Here is a 17,712-nt window from a genome sequence, read left to right as displayed (position 1 = left end):
ACAGAGCAGAGAATGAAATAAGAAACAAGATTTATGAATACAGAGTGCTTACAAACATGCTTTATCTTATACAGCTGATAAACTCATTCTTCTGACTACCATTACAAAGGAATCTTTTGAGAGAAAACTCAAGGTATATCAGATTATGAAAGGAGTGCAGCAGTTGAAAGTATTATCGCTTCATTTCACATGTTCCCTCACTGGTCTAACATTATTCCTATTTGAATACTTTCAAAGATTACTTAAAGATCAAATTCTAGCATTATTTCAACCCATAGAAACTGCTGAAAGTCAAAATGAAATGTTACATCTTTGTCTAATGCTTGTCATTGCAACTGAGTTCATTTTAATGATTGTGTGTCCAGGCAGTATGTGGCACAGGGTTTGAAAAGGAAGGAGACTTATGTTTTTGTTGGCACTGGTACAGCATAGCTCTTTAGCATAAAATTTATTAGCATTAATGGGCATTGTGTAATTAAAGCACTGTGCTTTAATTCCCTGAGGGGTAATGTGTTTTTTTTTTCGTGTCCCATAAAACAGACAAATAAAAAATGTGAGATTTTTTCAAAGCTATTTGAAGAATTCAAACTTGCATGTTCCTCCATTAATCATAATGGAGAAGGCACAGCTCAACAAGACGGACTCGAAATTCTCAAAATGTCTTCCATGAAACTGCATGGACGCAAATACTAGAGACCAGTCTTTTTGAGAATATGCTGTATAATTACAGTATTTTGCAGGCCACAAACTCTTCAAAAGGTAACCATCAGACCATTGAAAAGTATAGATTTGAAAAAAAAATATTTTTAGATTTAATTTACCATACTTACTTAACACTAAACTTATTTAAGGGAGTCCAATTTAATAAAGTGCTTTGACAAGCAACTCAAATATTTGTTACTTGAACATTTTCTGAACATTACTGAATGCCAAGAATTTAGAAGGCTTTGAGAATCCCTTCACCTAATCCACTGCACTTCAGGGACAGGGGAGAGTCATTTATGTAGTTATGTGTGCCTTTGAATACCATAGGCTAAGGTTGGAATAATTTTCAGAGCTATTGAAAAACTGCAGGAGTGTTGCAGGTTTCATCAGGATTAGTGCATGTCACCAGTAAAGATCCGAATATTACCTAGAACTGTATTTGAGTAGTTAAGCAGGATTAATTTTCTATAAGAGAAAATTAATTCATAATTACACTATGGAGAAAAGACCAATGCACACAGCTCTAGTATTCGAGTTTTCAGAAACGGGTCTTGTCGACACTCATCTGTAGCACTGAAAAATAAGCCTAGAGCTCATTTTCTGGCAATTTTTTATTATTTTATTGTTTTATATGCCTGAATGGTCTCACGTGAACAGCAAAGCAGAACAGCATGGAACAATATACCATTGACATATGCATTTATGACATTTAAATTATTGAAACTATAAGGCTTACTGACAGTATTATGTCACAACTTAATATTCTGAATAATCTAATTTCATTTAGAGTTAGCTTGAAGCAAAACATATTTTATCTGAAAATTTGAAAAAAAACATTAGTACAAATAGTACAAAACCACCAAGACCTTTATAGTGACACTAGCGATTTTTCCTTGGGGAATGTCAAGACCAATTATTGGTTGATTTATTGGGCATATCCTGAACTATTACACAAAATCCTTTATTTCTTTGTCTTCTAGACAAATCACCACAGAGCTGCAGACCAGCAATGAAGGGAACTGGGCAATTTGACCAACATCATCTGTGTCGGTTCCCCAGAAGTCGATGAAACATGTTATCGGGTCTCCAAGGTACATCCCACAGATTAGTTGCTGTGCCATACAATTAGTAAATGATTAAAACAAGCTGTTTTCTTCAATTGCATTAAGATACTTGCAGCAGTGAGAACTATTACCTTCTACCAAAGAGTCTACCTTACCAAATTATGTTGTTTATTAGCACATCATTAACAATGTGCCACCTCAGCCAAAAGATCAGGCAGTACAGTGGTCTCGGGTACAAAGTAAAGACCATTACAAAACTCCACCCGCCTCATCTGAGGAAATCAAATATATCTGAATCACAGATTGCACAGAAATATTTGAATACTAGTTTTCATCTCCAGCTTTCTGTGCCTTTTGTGCCAAACCCATAACTTTTCTTCTGAGGAATCAACAAAACCATGCAGAAACAGAGTTAAAAATACAAGTTTTTAAAACTGAACATTTTTCTTTTCAAGAGAACAGAACCCCAGGTAAATGTTGCCTTTTAATACAGCACATGAAAATCTCAATTATGGAAACCATTATTCTAGGCACTATGTGCCATTTTATATTCCCAGCAGGATGTTTTTCATCTCATCAAGAGTTTCCAAGGCTGTTTAGTGTTCCTGTATATTCAAAACACATTTAAGGGCCCCCAAGAAGATCTGCTAATTAAAAAGCCTAGTCAAGTGGTCAGACAGACTGGAACTTGAGGATTATAGGTAAGAGGGATGAAATGAAAGCTTAGAAATTATAATTTCTCTTTCTGTGGTAGCAGCAGAAGCAGCTGTTATAAACTGGGCAAATTAAAGATGTGGCTGACTAAGCCAGCAGCCTGGAAACAAGACATTGCAAAAACATAACAGCAAGTCATCTACACCCCACTTTTAAAAAGCCAAAAGTGCTGACCATTTCTTTTTTACTCTCTCTTCCTGTTATTCTGATCTGTCACAAATATCCTCCAGCTGGTACCCTTCCAGCCCTCGCTTACCAGTTCTAGTTTCCCACCCCCGTCTTGGGGAGTTAATAGTAATTCCTAGGACTGTGGACAAGTGCTCCATAGTGGGAGTTGTCAGCAAACAAGAAAGGACATGTTTAAAAGAAGAGCAGGTGAAATAACAGAGTGGTAATTCTATTTCTTTTTAATTGTTCCTTGAGAGCTGTTTCGTCTGCCCAGTATCTAGGTAAGAAGGTTTCCAATTAAAAAACAGACAGATTGCCACCACATTTTCCAGATACATTGATTAAGTGTCTCATAATTGACTATTTTCAGAAAAAAAATTATTTTTTCATTTTCTAGTCTATTTTTCCAAATATTTTTAAAAGAGTTCAAGATAATTGTGCCATGAGCTAATGAGGCTGCATATATTTTTTCTGTATCAGAAAGTGACGAAGGATTTATGAATTACTGCAAAAATAGGTTACTTAAAAAAACCCCAACCCAACAAACACATCCCAGAACAACCCTTTGTCTTTTCTTGACAGCAAGTATGGACTTCCCTTTAGAAACAGAATAAACATTCATTGCTTTGCTTAGGCAGCGTTTAGGTCTGTGTTGCCAACTGAGAATTTGTCTCAATTTATATTAACATAAACCTGTGGTCTACTTTTTATCTCAGTTTATACATCAGGAATGAATACCTCCCAATCTCTTTTCTCTCTGTCTATTTGTATTCAAGACAAACCCATCATTTCAGATTTGTGGTAGATGCATTTTTTAACTGTTGCCATTTCAGTATTACTCTAACAATGTTGTTAATAATGTTGCTGCATTGAAACATTGCATCTGATATGAGGCACACTCAAGCTCTTTGCAAACAAGTAATCATTAAATACATTTGAAATCTGGTTATGAGATTCATACCATAAATCTTTTAACAGACACAAAATTGATACAGGCAAGTTGAGTACTCAATTTTTTATTAGAACTAGTTTTAGGTGGCACGGGGCCTTTGTCTGATGCCTTTACCTGAAACGTATCAATTGCCATTTTGCATTTTCATACAAGTCTAAGAGCATAAGAGAACAGAAAAAGAATTCTAAAGGTTAAAAACCATATTCAGTACAGTCTCTCCCCCGCCCCTCTGTTATAATGGGTATTTGAGGAGGTTCTTTACATCTCCTCCTACACAGTTTCTGCTTCATAAGCAGAAACCAGCTGCTGGTTCTTTCAAGTCTAGCGGTTAGTTGACATTTACCAATAGTTTATGGTTTTCATTCTACCTTAACAAGGAAAAGAGAAATATAAAGATTTAGTATTCACTCTTTAAAATTCTTATTCGAATTTCCCCCCAAACTGGAGGGGCCTGCAGCCAAGGTGGTTTTTTTGGGTCTTAAGGACAAAGATAATGCTGTGCACCAGCACAGAGAATAGGACCAGTGAGTCCTGGCTTTACTGATATAATTCTTTCCCCTGGAAAACACCGCATTGCAACTCTTGACCAGCCGTGCTGATTTAGTTATTCCCCTTTCAACCTGAGTTTCTAAAAAATTTTGTGTACAGTGTTGATTACATATCTGACTTGACTAGCTTGGCAGGATTATTTAGCAACTGCCATAGTAAGAAAGAATAGTCTTGTATATATACCTATGATATGATGATTTGATGGTAAAGATGGGAGAAACAAGAAAGGTCTAGGATACATCACAGAAAACATTTTATTTTCAAGAGCAAGGAGAAAAAAAACAGCTGAAACACACAGAAAGGTGTCCTGCAAACAGCTCCATAGCACACCTATGTGAAAGATTGCCCCTACAGTTTATCTCCCCCCTCCAGGCACAAGTACACACACACTGATGCTGCCCTGACATCTGACTTCACTCCCAAGCAAACACACTGATACAAGTCTGAGGTTTGTCTCTCTGAAATTCATTTGGAAAAGAAACTCAATTATGAACTTTAAATACATGAAATTATACTAAAGTACAGGTAAAAAAATAGTAGTGTAATGGCCACTATTTCAACAACTTTCTAAAATTTATTTTCAGATTAGTAGGTAGTTTGAAATCATAATAAACGAAACGTAGTTAGAGATGTCTCTCCTTTAGGGTAAGTTTATACATGAAGGGATGAGGAAAACAGATGTGATCTGATAAACAAAATTTCCCCCAAATCAGGAACTCAAAAAAGCCATACTTGTAGTGTTAACAGCCCACTAAAACCGCCAGCAAACCTAAGTGTAGAAATCAGTCAGCTGGTAGCAGTGTGTTTACTTCACGGACTTTTTCAGAGCAGTAATTCAGACTACAAAAGCCTTTTATCTGATGATATTTACTATCAAAGAATTTTAAAAGAGGTAACATTAACAAGATTGCTGTAGATGCAAAAAGGAACTTGTAACATGCAATTGCTTGATGGCCCCAAACTTTACCTAATGTGTTTAGAGCCACAAAAGTAAATCATCTCAGACAGCTCAGTACACAGACAGCACAACAAAAAGCCATACTGTTTTTTTCTAGGTCTAGGTCAGGACATTTGAAGGCAGCTTTGACTGAACATGATTTCTTCTTTCTAAATCAAGGCTTCCATAACTGAACATCTTAGAGGCAGTTATAAAAGTCATACTGGCTCACAACATCTGCAGGAACTCAGTAGTGCAGCTGTTTACTGCACATGTGTTAAACAGGCGGCACTAAAAACTGTAAAAACAGGTCAAAGCAAAATGGAAAAGTACCTGAAATGAAGAATTTCACATTGATAACAGGAATAAAACATAGAAACAACCTTATCTCCAGGTCAGCAAGCTAAAAGCACTGAGGAAAAAAAGCAGTTTGCAGCAATCCACACACAATAGGTCCCGAGCATTACTTCCTTTCATCTTGTATTGCACTTATGGGGCACTAGATTTTTCTAAACAGCATCCAAAGCATACTTTCAAGTCTATCCAACAAACATCTGAATGTCACAGCAGCTTTTCAAGAGAAAGTTACAGCTCTGTAAGGACAGACTGAAATATTTCAAAGAGATCAAATATACCCAATGCTACCTCCTCTTGTTCCCTTGAATTAAAAGTGAAGAGCAGCTTATCTGGAAAGCAGAAGCTAATTAAAAATTATCTTTTCTAAAGAATAAAGGAGAAAAGCACCGATTTTTAAGCAAGGTGGAAACTCAGCTGGAGATGGACAGCAATGTCTTTCTTTTTGCAAAGTAATGATTCAGAAGCACATTCAAACCACATTTAAGCGATAAACATTAAACCACAAAGTACTAAAAATGAGGTGCATCCTATGGGAGCATGATCCAAGCACCACCTTTCTTCCCCCACTGATAGAAGCTTTAAAGAAAATCAGACATACCTGTGTTCAAGTACATAAGAAAAAAGTGATCTGTAATATCTTAGCACACATGCTGAACTTTTAGAAAGATTTCAATTAGCATTTGTACTTCAAAAGAGATGATGTAATAGTCAAAGCAGCCTAGGTTTTTCATCGGTTTGTATGAATGAGAGATTCAGACATACCAGACTGATTATTTTATATTCTTACACAGTCACTTTGGCTCTAAGAACAGGATTTTTTCCTCATACTAGTTAACTTCTGTTTGGTTTTGTATTTTTAAAAGCAGCCCTCACATTGTCCACATTGGCTGTAGACTCCACTATGCAAGGTCTTTTGTGGAACTGAAGGAAGAGACAAAGACAATGCTGTACACCAGCACGGAGAATAGGACCAGAGAGCCCTGACTTTACTGTTAAAATAAAGTAAAATAATAAGTACAAGTGCACTGACAGAAAGGTGCTTCTTTTCAAAACTCAGTGGAATAACCACAAGAATTATCCATTGCTTCAGCACTCTTCAGCCACAGCACCTTCCTTTAAATATATGTACAGTTGCTTCAACTTCATTACTAAGGGTAAACTATATAATTATTATATTGTTTTTTCTTTATTAAACTACATGAACAATGGATCTACGCATTAATGCTAAGACTGATCAGATAACATTCCTTTCTCAGAGAGATAAAAAGATTTTTAAATTTTTTTTTATTCTTCATTAGATTTAGGGAGGTATGTCTAAGTAATTTTAAATTTCTTTTGGGAAAAGGAGCTTATTATAAAAGAAAGAAGAGGAGAAAAACTAAGCAGCATGATCATTTTCCAGATAGATAGCAGTCTGGTCATTGAGACCTTCATCCAAAGTATCAGAAATCTGGGTTTCCAGGCCCTTCTCCAATAACAACAGAGCTCTGAGATTCTGGAGTCACACCAAAAACACCAGGCTACCAACCCTTCTGGGGCAGCAAGGAGTCTTTTTTTATTTCTCCCCATGCAAAAGGCCTTCCAGAAAAATGACTATTGAAAAATATATTTCTTCAAAACATCTTGTGTTTTCCCCACAGGGGGAAAAAAAAGATTAAGTTTTCAACCAGTTGTACTTATGGTTTTGTATACAACTGCAATTGTGGGGAAAAACTAACAGAATGAGAAAAGACATTCTTCCTATAAAGTTCTAGTAATACCTTTAATCATGTTACAAGCTTAATGCATTACATTAATTTTCTTAATTAACACAGTTGGACTTTTAGATCAAACAGAAAAAAGAGAAAAGATTGTGATCCAACAAAAGCGAGTTATAAAAACACTGCTGTTGAAAACAGGTCAAGTATTTTCTTGTACTTGAAGACTAACAAAGGGGTTTTTCCTTAAGGCAGTTATTAGGTGTTTTAGTTTTTATTTAAATGGTAAGATATAATTTCTACCACTTTGTTATATCTGTATTCCTGTGAATAGCAATTTTCTTAAGACACTTTTTTTTCTATTAGTTGTGATAGGATTTCTTTCTCTCAAGTTTGCATTTTACAGACCACAAACCTCAGAAGATCATTGTGTGGAAGAAACACACTGGGCCAACTCATCCTGTCCATCTGACACAAAGCACAGCCCATTTTGGTGTTCTTTCCATTCTGAAGGAGTCTCATATCAGGTAGTGGAAGCCAACTTACTTATTTCTTTGTTGTTGAATGACGTTTTTCCCCAGTATCCCCTCCTTAAGCACAATTTACATTTTAAGATTCTGGAGAACCTTTAAATTGCTGTTGCCAAAGGACCACAATAAGATGTGGCCAATCCACTGGAGTAGGGGGGAAGAAGGGCCCTGGTTATGGAGACCCCCACATCTTCCCTTTCTCACACAGCCCAGTAAACTCCATTAGAACTGACATGGCATGCAAAAAACACAAGAGAGGGCTAATTGAGTTTAAAAGCTATACAGTTGCAACCTCATTTAGGAAATGCCTCCAGGCTTGCTTGAGCATTTAGCAATAAACCTAGACCACAAAGCAAAGTGAATATTCAACTCCACATGCCCAGAAGGGAGAGATCCTTTTCTCCATACTCCTAAGCCCATGTTAGCCCCTCCAATCTTTCACCAACAAAGTAGGATTCTAGGAATCATCTCCATTTTTCTTATCCTGAAGGCAGAACTGTTTAATGTTAACAGTTCCTATAATCTTGATTACTATTACAATAATACATCAGTCTTACCACCTGAAAGCTACATCTTGTTAAAAAGCCATTTTCACCCTAAACCAATTATGAAAATAGAAATATCCACAGAGAGTTTTCAAACAGAAAAGAAATTCGCATTTGATCTTTTCTGCCATAAGTAGCAGCTATAGCTAGTACCTGAGAAGCTTTCTGCCCTGATCCACTGCTCCCTTGGGCATGTAAAATGATTGAAATTATCTGTAATGGTGATTTAAAATGGGGTAATCCACAACCAGAATATCCACAGCATTAAATGGAATAATTAAGTGTGGAAGGAATAAAAGATCAGCACTCAACCCTGTTATGAACATGTTCAAGAAATTTGAACACATGCACTTTTAACCATAGTAGAAGACATTCTGAAATAATACCATAAATATGGGAACAACCACAACTAAACCTGTTCTCACATGCTTTGTTTTTTTGAATTCAAGCTTTATTAAGCTCTTAGTGTCCTACAAAAACAGCTCCAAGAAACATAGGAGAAACACTTAAGCTGAGCATCTAGAAACTCTTACATAGATAGGTTTATATACACACTGTAACCACGACAAGAGCAAGAAGTAGCATGATGAAGGTGGAGGGTCTGGAGCCCAAGTCCACTCAGGAACAACTGAGGGAATTGGAATTGTTAAGCCTGGAGGCTCAGGGGAGACTCTATCACTCTCTACAACTACCTGAAAGGAGGCTCTAGAGGAGCGTGCCCAAGTCTTTTTTTTTCTCCAAGTAATATGACAAGAGGAAATGGCCTCAAGGTGCGCCAGGGGAGGTTTAAATTTGATATTAGAGGAAAAAAAACCTCTTCACCAAAAAGGCATCAAGCATTGGAAAAGGCTGCCCAGGGAAGTGGTGGAGTCACCATCCTCGGAGGTGTTTAAAAGACATGTAGTCATGGTGCCTAGGAACATGACTTAGGACTTGGCAGTGCTAGATTTAGTGTTGGATACAATGATCTTAAGTGGCTTTTCCAACCTAAATTATTATATGAATAACAGGTTCAATAACATAACTGGCTATGTTACTGTATATGCTGCTTTAGATACTGCATAATTCCCCCCTTATGTGGTATTTGAGATGCCATCATTGTATCCTCAAATCCAAGCTCTTCTTGCACTCACCTGAATCATATGAATGCAATCCATAATATAGTTTCCTTCACAATGTATGTATACATTGCAACAGCCACAGTGAAAGTATTTCAACAGATACAACATTATCAGATAGCCAAATTGTATCCCTGCTGTCCAAAAATTATAGCACTGCTCCATAAGCAAAACAGGAACATCTGGAATTCCACTCTTGAAAGGGCAGCTGGGACTGCACCACTATATCAGGAACTGAATTGCGCTCAGGTTTTCAGTTGTTACAAAATATACGTGGGGCTTTTCAGAGAAAAGTAACAACCATTCTGGTTACTGAAGAAATTACTAGTGTACAAGGTATTCATTAGGAAAAAATTGTTTAAGTGCATAGTATGCTTTTTTTACATGGAGAAATTGTGCAGGTTCACTCTATATTTAAAATCTCCTTGAACGTAAAGAATAGTTCCCTTTCATTTCAGAAATTATTTCCTAAGTAGAAAAATAGTCTTATAACTAAGACCAATTTTACCAAACCTGACACTATGAAATTTTTTTTCACTAACTCATATTCTGATCTAATTAAAAACAGCAGTCTGCGGAAATGCTAGCCATTCTCTGAAGTTGTGCTTTGGTGTCATGTTACTCCTCAGAGTTTGTGGCAACAAGTGCAAGAAAAATTATTCATTTTCTCTTCAGACAAAACTGAAAAGTACTGATTGCAGTAGCCATGCACAGTGGTTTAAGTAAAATATTTCTTCACTGATATTGAGAAGGAAATAAACACAGACAGCTTTTTTCAGTTGGCCAATGTATCATTTTGCATTTAACAGTTGTTCTGATCAAGATTCCTTCTGAGATCAAAACATTCATAAGATTTGTTTTTGCACATATTAATACTACATTTTGGAAGAGCCTGAGTTGTTACATGAATGCACAGGATCAGCAGAGAGGTATTTTAATGATCACAGAGTTGAAAGACCCTGTTTCAGAGAGGTAGCTACACTTGACAGATACCAGATAAAGAGAATTCTGAATAAATACTTCTGTTAAGATTCAAAGTTTCTAAATTAATGCAGAGGCTTTATTTTTCTTCAATTGTATTTACCTTCAGTATAAAGTAAATCCACCTCTACTCCACGTGCTTTGAATTTTAGGTATGATTTGTTTTTAAGTGAGAAAAAAAGGTATACATAAGTGCACAAATTTACCACACTTTGAATGCGCGGCTTGTACTATAAAGAAAAATAACTTTCTGAAACTCCCTTCTTATCTCTTTAGTAACCTTTAATGTTTAGTTATTTATTCACAGAATATAAGTTGGCTTTAATTGTTGTTAACACTGCATGAATATTTTGAAAAGAGTGCATCCACTTAGCTAAAACTGGAAACAGATAGTATTTACATGGTATAGCACCACATTTACACACAGTGAACCAATTTAAAGGAAAAAAAAAGCCTGAGATTTACAAAGGCACTCGAACAGTATAAAGAAATAATGCAACTATTATAACAGTCTCCTGCTAGAAATGGTGGAGCACTTTAAACAAGTTTCACTTACACAGCATTTCTTCTCCTCCTTTGAAATTTTCTAAAAAAAGCTTCACAATTAATATATTGTACACATTTTACAGGGTTTTCAAAAATCGGGGACTGTTTCTGGATAGACTCACTCTACTTGCAAACAATTAGAGCATACATTACAGTAAAGGTGCATTAAATGTTTGGCATCTGTGAGGGTACAGAAACATGTGCTTATTGCTTACCCACAGTTAAGTTCAATAATCAAAATGAAGTCAGTTATAATTTTAAATGGGGGTAAAAAAAAAAGTAAAAAAAAAGGAGAGCAAGGGAAAGGACAAGAAGTCTAACAGGCAGAAAACATTACAACAGCCAAGTGGAAACAAATGAGATATTATAAGGAGGGTGCAGTCACAGGACTATGTGTAACTCTGTTACAGCTGAACACCAATAGCTTCTGGTGAAATTAGTTCTGTGTGCAACTCGAGTCAAAATATAAAGAAGCATATTCAAAAGCCAACGAGCACAAAGCAAACATAGTCATGACTATTCACAATGGCAAATTCTATGCTGAATGTGTGAACGGGACATGAGTGAAGCAAAACACAAGCAGCGTCCCTTCGCCTGGGATCTTTGTAGTGACACAGGCCAAGAAATCTGAACAGAAAATGTCTCTCTGTGCTAGGAGGGGAAGACATAAAACACCGTAAAAACAAAAACTGCTTTCCTCGTGGAAGAATAGTAACTTTGGACAACATTTGGCACCACAAGTTCAAAGGGCTATTTCATCTGCATTGTAAGTACAGACCCAGAGATTTTACAGTATTCCTGCCTCCATGCTATTGTTTTTTGTGCCATTAATGGCATTTAAATTATAGACCTGCTGCAGCCATGTAGTCAAAACACCACATCACCCGATGAGACACTATTATAATGTCAGTGTGTCTGTATTTTAGCTGTGCTTTCATATACTGTACTTCCCTTCAATCACCCTGTTTCTCTGCCAAAGAATAGATACAAGAGACAAGTCTATCTTTAGCTTCACTGAAATTTCTTACTCAGGCAGCTGCAATACTTCATTCATCACATATTTAAGTCTCTTTATATCAATGACATTTTTAGAGGTACAAATAGTACAGAGGCAGAACTAAACATTCACGGAGAATTTAAAATAAAAATATAGGATGCATTTAGGAAGTTAGATAGAAATAATACACTTTAAAGCAAACTAATTTTTAAACTAGATCAGGTGGCACTTTTTGTTTCTTTTGGTTTTTTTAAGTATTATGTATTTTTGGTTCCCACTTTCAGTAAAATATTCCAGATTGCTGAAACACTGTTTCCCAGAAACAGGTATTTATAGACTTGTACATGCAGTTATTCACAATAGTAAATATTGATTAAATAACAACTTGCACTTTGACAGCATGTTACAAGAGAATGCATTGAAATTTTTAAACAATTAAATGCAAACAATTTTGCATGACAAAATCAGAGACATTTCTTTTTCTAAATTATTCTACCAAAAGAGCTAAACTAGTCACATGAAGTCACTATAGAGCTAGGTAGCAAGTTCAGATTTTCAGTCAGCATTCAAAACTTTTTTTCATCTCAAAAGCCCTGCTTCAGGGTCACAAAACTGCTGGGGGGAGGGGGTGGGTGTCTGCTCCTATAAGCTGGTCTGCTGCTTGTAAGCCTCAAAAACACATCTCCACTTAGGATGTAAGAATTTATTTATGTCTTCAAGATTCCATGATTTCCTACTTTCTGCAGTGCAAAGTATGGGCAATTCATCAACTCAAACACTTGGACCCTCAAGTTAGTGTTTCAAAGTATTCACATTAAAGAAAAAAGATCACCTTAAACTACAGTCAGCTATTTTTATTCTGAATTGGCTTATTTCTTATTTCTAATGCCATATGCAAAATAGCAGCGACTTTTGCTTACTAAAGGCATAGTCTCAACTCAGAAAAGCTAAATATCAGGAATCCACAAAATTTTCTGTGCATGTTCTAAACTTGCCAAGAATATCAAGGGCAACTGAATATATTCAACAGTTCAACTGAACTTTAAAAATTGTTCCACTGAGCAGAGGGAAGAAAAAAAAATCAGCCTACTAATTTCTTTTGAAATCTTGAAATTATTTTACTTTTTTCTAAATGAAAAAAGTATTTTATATTTAAAAGTGACATAGTTTCTTTATTTCTTTCCATTTCCCTTCCAATGCAGTGTGATTTATTTCCCCCTATACTCCATTTTCAACATCATCCAAAGTTACGATGATTTGGCATTGAATAGCAGAGTATGAAAGCATAAAAAACTCTGCCTAGCTATTCACTCACCCTTTCTCACAGTCAAGCAAACAAAAGCCCACCACACTATAGGCATTGGAGAAAGTTATGCACACATAGAAAGATCTCAAATGTAATTTTTTTAGAAGTGTCAACAGTCAAAAGGATGTATTTACTATTGCTGACCTTTAGAACAGAAAGCTCAGTATCCTTCAGATATAGAAACTCTTCTCAGACAGCTGACAAACACATGTAAATCGACTTGAAAGTCTTGTGTTGCCTGAACTACCTCTATCAACAGAAGTGTCTCAGATGCAGTTCCATCAATCCTTGTGGATACTTACTCTGAATGACTGAAATCAGAGACACTCCTGAAATAAGTGAGGTTAGAAGGGACCTCAGTCCCTCACCTAGCCCAGTGTCCTACTCAAACCAGAAGAAAAAGAAATTTCAAAAAAAGAAAAAAAAATTCAAAAAGAAATGGGTGTACTACTTCTTTAATTCATGCATTCTTCAATACTTGTATAGAAAGAAAAAAAAAATAAGTGCTTAAGTCAGTACATTTTCCAACAGATATTATTAATAGAGTGCTGATGGGAATAAGCATTTGCAAGAATCAATGCAAAAATATTTTGATTTTCTTCTCAATTACATATGAAACTACTCATTTTTCTAGTCAAAAATCCAGCCACACATTCAATCATTTCCTTGCACAGTCCAGTAGCAAGCATGTATAGTCAGGGGCATGAGATGGGACTGAAGGAGACCAAATGAAGTAGAAACTCTCTGCCCACTATCCGCTTTTCACTGTTTACCATCACTCAAATGCATAGGGCTGTAGAAAAACTTGTAGCAGGGCTACCATATCTATAATTTTTTAATACTGTTATAGATTTAGTGATATGAAAATCTACTAAGTTGAGTAAAATTTAAGCTACCACACTAGAGAAAGTTTGCATATCAGTTCAGTAATTACTTTTATAATAAGACAATTTGCCATAGACACTCTCTAGAGTGAGCATGAATTAGCATAATCTGTGAAGTATTTTGCTGAGCTCATCCAGACACCACTTTTTAAGCTGCAGTTTTAGACATTTTTAATCACATACATGGCAGTTGAAACACTGTCAGTTTTCATTATTAAATATCTGTGCTTAATTTGAAGAAATGTGGAGAGCTGTATTTGAAAAGAAAAGAAACCAAAACCAACCCCAAATGCAAAAAGACTTCCCAAATCCATAGAAACATCTATGCCTGCATTCTGGTCCTGAAAGAATACCTCTATTTCTTGGTGTAGGAAAAGCTTTATGATCATAATTTTCCCACATACAGGAAAAGCAGGAAACTATGTGAATATAGTATGATGAAAATGCCAAACCTAAATAGAATCAAAAGTGAATATTCATGACAAGTTTAACAAGAAATTATATAAATAGTGCACTGAATTATCTTCAGTTTATTATTACCAACTAGCTATGAGCCACAGACACACAACCCCTTGCAGTCCAATTGCCTGGTTGCCACAGTTCACAATAGGAGGAGAGCTCCAAAGTTGTTATTTCCCTTTTCCCCCTGCTCACCGTGCATTTTTTGCAACATATTTCTGTGTTTTATCATTAGAGTTCAGCTGGAACCATGTTTCTGTTGCTAACTAGTATTCCTCCCCCATGCAGGGAAAATGTAGAACAGTGGTGCAGTGGTGGGAGAAGCAGGGAAGGTGAAGGGAAGAAATACAAAAAGCAGCTCTACCAGACATGTATTAGGCAGCATCCCTCTTAGTCATAATAGTTCCTCAATTGCACCTCATAGTAAGCAATTACACACCACACCTCTCACAAGCATAGGCATGTTTTCAATGTTTCTGCACCCTCAGTCTCATTTTACATAAGCAACCTTTGTTCTCCTTCATTGTCTCAAGTTAACGAATGAAAAATCAAATGAAAGTCAGCAGGACTCATACTATAGCACATTCTTACAAGTAGTTTTTCCAAGTATCCCTAAAGGCATCTAGAGAAGAGCAACTATGTTAATTTCAGTTACCTGATCTTCTGAATATTAAACAAAAAAATATCAGCCCAAAGTTTCAGTAATAAAGCAGTGTAGCAACATACTCAAGCAGTCAAACATGCAAGGAAACTCAAAACTTAGTTAACTTATTCCAAAGTCAATTAAAAAGAAAAATCCCTTCTTAGAAAATCCCCACCTAAAAAGGAAAGTACCTCCTTATAAGACCAACTGAAGCTGGCATATTCAGAGTAGAAGAAAACTGCACTTTTTAAGGTTCAGCTTTGCAGACAGGAAAGGGTTAGAGCTCTCTTACACTGAAGGCAGATCATAGCATTGAAATAAAGTTTATCAAAGGAGAAAAACTGCCTTAATGGTTACAGGTTGCTTCCCCTAGTAATTCTCCATATTAATAATATTTAAACAAGAAATTTATCTCAGAGCTGTTTTCCAACATTTTATCTCCAGAAATGAGCTTGTAAGGTATAATGAACCTTCTGTTTTCATCTGGGCCATCAAACTGCTTGCTGACAGAGTAATAAATAAACTCTGCAGTTTGCTACATATGAATATTATTTTCTTTTATCTTCTCAGGTTTACTTTCAGTGTGACTTAGCTAAAAGCTAATTTGCATTCTAAAAATCCTTTTCAGACTCTCAAATTCATATGCTAACATTTTCAGCTATCAAAGTCATATGCATAAATACCAGGTTCATATGTTGTATTTCTAGAATTAGCAGTTGAAGCTAAGCCTTTTGATACTGGAAACAGACTTTGGGGCTCTGGTTTACCTGCTAAACCTCTTCCTGGAAAACTATCGAGCTGGAGAAAACACATCCTGCATACAGATTTCTTGGCTGCGCCGTGTCAAACATCACCCAGGAGCTGTCACTTCAGCAGAAGGAGCAATATCAACTTAGGCCTATGAGGAAAGCAGAACATGCAGCAAAGAATACATTAACCTCTTAGTTAAGGACAAGAAGAGTCAACCATAACCCACGATCATTACATCCATTTCCTAATTGGAGAGGAAGAGTCCTGAAAATAGGTTCGAGCAACCAAAGGACTGAACATACAGAAATAATAAATGCTGTAGTTATCTTTGAAGCATCTATACCCAAAATATCCATAGAGATTTATATCTAAGCAATATATATATCTGTCTAAAGAACTATATACACAAAAAGACTCTTAGAAGTCTGCAGGTTAAAGATAGTCCTCCTAAATTATATGGGGGAATAATGAGTCACACGTCTAGAATTGCATCCTTGAAATTTTGGATTTAATACTGCTGGCCTTACAGTGAAATGGCCAGGAACTGTCTCCTGGAATTTGGCAATGAAAACACTTATCTTCCAGCTGACAAAGGCACAGGCACTTGTACTGCTTCCCTTTCAAGGAACAGTTTGCCCACCCAGGACACAGAAGACCTGGGATTTAAACATAAATCCTCCCCCAGCTACAACCAGATATCATGATTGAGAGATACTCTTAAATGATTCCTCAATAAGCTTTCACAATTTGCAAAGAGCAACTAAATATTCAGTTGGCAAAATAGAGAATATGCCTGGCTGCCGCTTGGTAATCAAGACACCGTGTTCCCTTGTCTTTAGGATTTGCTCTGATGGCTGCTCATAGGAGCAGAAAGCAGAGGGGAAGGGAGCTGTACGCTCCTCCAGTCTGCTGTGCGAGACATACTGAAGTGAGGCCAGGGGGCACTTGGGCAGAGGGGTGCCCAGCACCAGTCTGACCTGAGCACCAGGGAGGTCATCTGGCAGATATTTTGATGACCAGCAGCTTTGGGCTCCTCCAGTGAGACAAGCATTGAACAGGGTGATTTGAGAATTCAGACTGAATTTTGGTACTATGCATTAATTAAGTACCTACACCAGCTGTGGAACAATTTTAACAAAAATAAATGCAGCTTGATCAGTTTTACACTAGGCTAATTTTGTAATGATTGTTTTAAATGCCTACTAAAAAATATCTGCATATTGTGAGATTGAAAAATTAATTCTATTCTTTCATACACAATCAAATGGCTCTCAGTATTTTTAAAAATGTCCCTGAATTCTATAAAAATGGGAAATGCCATGAAGGATACATTCACAATTATGAATGGATTTGTTTGCACCTTTAGCTTCAGCATTACTTTTTCTGAGTTTAGTTTTAATATAACACCACTTCAATCCTCAGTATGCCAACACTGCACAGGTGTCATCTCGGTGGTGAAAGCTGGGGGCAGCTGAACTGCTTTGTAAGTGCTCTGCTGGCTGGCACTCTGAGCGTGTGCAAGGCAGCATGATGTTGGTGCTTAGACTTGACTGGAAGCAAACCACTTTGTCTGAAACAGGAATTTCTAAATTCACAAAACTTAAGTTTTGGCAAGTAAGGAACTAAAGGACAAATACCACAGCAGCTGAGAATAACGGTGCTCCATGTAAGATACCTGGCCATCATTTGTGACCAGAGACCAGTTCAACTCCTTAACCACGCAGAATGGCAAGACATTTGTTACATAACAGCAACTTCAGATGGCATTTTTAAATCCTGCCATCTTTTCACTGAAGAACAGAAGATTAGA

At 36.5% G+C, this 17,712-nt stretch overlaps 1 long non-coding RNA gene across 5 annotated transcripts in view; it reads left to right on the top strand.

Moving 5' to 3' along the window:
- The window catches only part of LOC108640811, a 60,594-nt gene that overhangs the window by 28,538 nt on the left and 14,344 nt on the right, over window positions 1–17,712 (top strand). For 3 of the 5 annotated variants that reach the window (XR_003916048.1, XR_001921507.2, XR_003916047.1), the window contains exon 2: window positions 7,536–7,670. This is a non-coding gene — a long non-coding RNA (uncharacterized LOC108640811). Of the gene's footprint in view, window positions 1–1,685; window positions 1,797–7,535; window positions 7,671–17,712 lie in introns of all 5 variants that reach the window. The other 2 variants (XR_001921511.2, XR_001921506.2) reach the window with 2 other exon arrangements.

This window comes from Manacus vitellinus, unplaced genomic scaffold (genome assembly GCF_001715985.3).
Source record: "Manacus vitellinus isolate BGI_N305 unplaced genomic scaffold, ASM171598v3 scaffold_44_pilon, whole genome shotgun sequence".
In the NCBI taxonomy this organism is placed as follows: Eukaryota; Metazoa; Chordata; class Aves; order Passeriformes; family Pipridae; genus Manacus; species Manacus vitellinus.
Note: the sequence above shows the minus strand (reverse complement) of the source record. Positions and strands in the feature narration are given on the sequence as shown.